The following is a 3,773-nucleotide window of genomic DNA, read 5'->3' on the forward strand; positions in this document are numbered from 1 at the left end:
GGCAGTAGCACATTTCTCTCATCTGGTCCTGTATGGACTGGCCCAAGGGCTACTGCATGAACTATATGCTGTTTGATCCATGCAATGGCTTGTTGTTGCTCAGAGTCTCAGTCAAAAGAGTTCTTATAGATCACTCAATAGAGAAAACTCATAAGCTGATTGTAACATGGAATATACATTCTACAGAATCTCATAATGCCTATGAAAGTTTGAGATTCTCTTTTTTTTTCTAACCAATGGGGACGTGACTAGTGTCTTATTGATCATATCTATTGGGGTGTGATGATGCCCATCTTGCCATTTCATTTCCCATAACTGGATCTTTCATACTAGCCTTTGATCTTTATCTGTTTTATGGAAAAATCAGCTTTTGGAATTTTTCTTTCCTCTTTCTCAAACACTTCTTCTGCTTCCAGACAATGATGAGGTTTTGAGCACACACCCCCTTCTTCAAGTATGAAATAGTAGTCCTCAGTCAAGCTGCTAATACAGCTATCCAGACAAAGCTTCAGCATAAAAGAATCATTCATGTGAAAAGATGAACCACAAAACTCAATTCAGCTACTGAGAAAATACACAGGAGTTGTCCACAGTTAACTCAAGACATAACAAAAGTAAATTAAGCATTCCCAGAAGGCTAGGGATAAAAGGATCAATACTGACCCAGACCAACTAACAGTGGGTAGTATAAGAAGAAACATTCATTCTGCCTACAAGCTTCCCCTCTTTTTTAATTTTTTTTTCCATTGTTGCAAATACATCCTTATTTTTCAAACTGAATTTATTATTTTTTTCATAATCATTCAGTAACACCTCAAATCACATTAGAATCCCTTTCCTCTTCACATGCAGAGCTGTATGTTTAGGGTTCTTGTAAGTAGCTTTGTATACCCTCGCTTGTTCCTTCTTCCTACCTGTTAGGAAAGTTTTCTGCCAAATTCCATGGTCTTTCAGAAAGACTTCAGCCTTCCTTCACTAAACTTACTCCACTGCAAATTCATTATCTACCTAAGTATCGATCAACAACCTAAGTATTGATCCATTCTCAGGTTACCTGTAAAAGCCTGATTGCTCCAGAAACATCTCAGCATAAGTTTGGAAGTAAACCTCTCTGGTTTAACTCCTAGTTCTGCCCTGGCCATCTCTGGTGGTGGCTGACTGCAGGTCTCAGACCAGGGACCTGCAGACAAGCTTGAGAATTTCAATGGTTATTCTGCAGGACTATTTCTACTGTTCCATCAGAAATATTTTACTTGAATTAATACTGGAAGTTTTTCCTCTTTTCTCTTTTTTTTCTGAAATGTACACCCCTATCTCCACACAGCATTTTGCTATAGAGAATGCTGAAAAAGCAGTTTTTATCTAGTATTGGTTAGAAAGTATTATTTTAATCTTTGTCCTGCTGATTGCTAGTTTATGATTCAAACCACTAATAAAAATATGGGCTAGAAAATTAAGCAGAATAGACCCCTTAAGGACCAGATTTGAAATGTCTTCTAAGTATGAATATAAAACATTTGCAACTGCTCTTCAAGAACAACTTTTTTTAAATCGTTTGGGCACACGGACACAATTTCCCCTACAGCATTATTTCTATCCTTATGAATTACCCTTAATTCACCTAAAAAGTTTATTAAAGTAAAATAAAATGCATGCAATTTACATCTTTGGTCATTAAGTTAGTTGTCTCATAAAAAGAGAAAACTAGTTTGAGTTTGTGTGACATATTAGCCATATTTCGTTTCCATTTATGTGACCAGTTTTCTAGGAACTTGTAGTACTACACAGTTTTCTAAATATATGGCATAACAAGATGTATTCAAATGTATTCTAAAACATTTCTCAGATTACTGTATGAATTATCACCCATGAATTATGGGTGAATTTCATCTGGAACTGTTGACTTGAATACATATATTAAATCTAAATATTCACTACTCCCACCAGCACTGTGCCCACAGTGCACTCCCTTTTTCATGTCAAAATTAATTTAATTGACTGTCATTTACCTTTGTGAAGACTCAAGCAAAGAAAGTGTTGAATATTCCAGCACTGTCTGCAGCTTGTCTTCTCTTTTGCTTACTAAATCCCTTTACTCTACTCTGTTTTCTTCTTAGTTCTGACATTTTAACAGAACTTTTCTTTGACATCTCCAACTGAAATATATTTCACATCAAAATCCTCCTGAATTTATTAGTCTAAATTTTTGTTATTCCTTTATAGCAGTCCTCAAGCACATGCAATGTTTTCCAGATATCATACAATTTCTTTTTTATTTTTGGATATTTGGAGATTTCCTGATACAGGCACATAATGTCTCTCTTTGCTTTCTGTTCCTGAACTCTTTAAACAAGTTTCGTCATTATATATTTAGAACAGTCCATTTCAAAAGTTTCCGGTTCACTTAACATCTTTAATTCCTTACATTATCTTCTCAGAAGGTCTCAGTCTCAGTTCCCTAGGTTGTGTCAAAGCTTTTTTCCCAATTGCCCAGTAGCAAAGGCTGTTATTTCATTAGTACTTTCATCCCCAAGTTATTTCCCACCTTTGGTTTTTCAGTCAGTTCCTTCCTGACAGTTAGATATGAAATATTGCTTTCCCATAACCAAAGTCCTACCTTCCGGAAACCAGACATTTGTACCCAACACTGGCAATCTGATCGCTTGGTTTGTCTGTACCCTGACACATGGATTCTTATAATCAAAAAGTTATATGGATAGTAAAAATCCACCTTTATTACCTGGCCTTTGGATAGTCCTGAAGATAACTCAAAGACTTCTTCATCTGTCTCCTCTTCCGATTTTCTGCTTCATGTAAGATCCTGAGCACAAAACACTGTGTTCTTTCCCCTTTTGATCTTCATCCATAGACAGTGTACAAGCCTCTTTCCTATCTTTTCCTGTTCTTTGTTTGATGCTAGTTTGTTGTATTACAAAGACTGTACCAAGTTTTCTTTTATTGAAAAACAGGAAAATTCAAACAAAAGGGTTTTTTTATTTTTTACTTTTGCCTCAAAAACTCTTCTACTCCTAGCCTTCCTCAAAGCTTTATATGATGTACATAAAAACCCTCATCCTCTTTCTGCAAGAGAAGAGAAAATGAGCTATCATGCACTCCCTGCCTGGCAAGACAGAAACCCCCTCCTCCCCTCAATTTTTTTCATATAGTTTAAATTCTAGACAGACAGAAACAACAGAGAAATTGAGGTTAAAAGGGCCTTCTGTAAGTTCTCTAGTCCAACCTTTTCCTCAAAGCAGAGCAAAGTTCAGGTCAGATTGCTCAGGATCTTGTCCAATCAAGTTTTGAATATCTCCACAGATGGAGACGACAAGGAAGAATTTTTAATTCTTTTCAATATAATTATCTTGCATATGATTTCACACAATGTCACAATTGGTTTTGAATATATATTCTATGTATGTTATATGTTTTGACTTCTTGCTGAAGTCGACAGTGACTGGGAGAGCACCTGAAGTTTTTAGTTTTCTAGCTGTCTAAAACCTGCTCTAATTATATAAACTTGTTGTGAGGAAGGGCAGGGAGAGAAAGTCCTGCCAGAGTTGACATCTAGCCTTGGTTTATGATGAACACTTATCTTATCAACCTACTGTTAATAAACTCACTAAAACAATAAAGATCAAGATTTAATTTTAACTTGCTTTACTGGCCTGCTTTAGCAATGGCTAAAGGTGATAGCTTGGAAAAATATTAATCAGAGTCAGCTATTTAAAGTCAGACCAGTTTTTTGGCAGTTTCTGCAGGAAAATTCATCT

Source organism: Pipra filicauda, unplaced genomic scaffold (genome assembly GCF_003945595.2).
Source record: "Pipra filicauda isolate LSUMZ 115617 unplaced genomic scaffold, ASM394559v2 scaffold113_size4260070_pilon, whole genome shotgun sequence".
NCBI lineage: Eukaryota > Metazoa > Chordata > Aves > Passeriformes > Pipridae > Pipra > Pipra filicauda.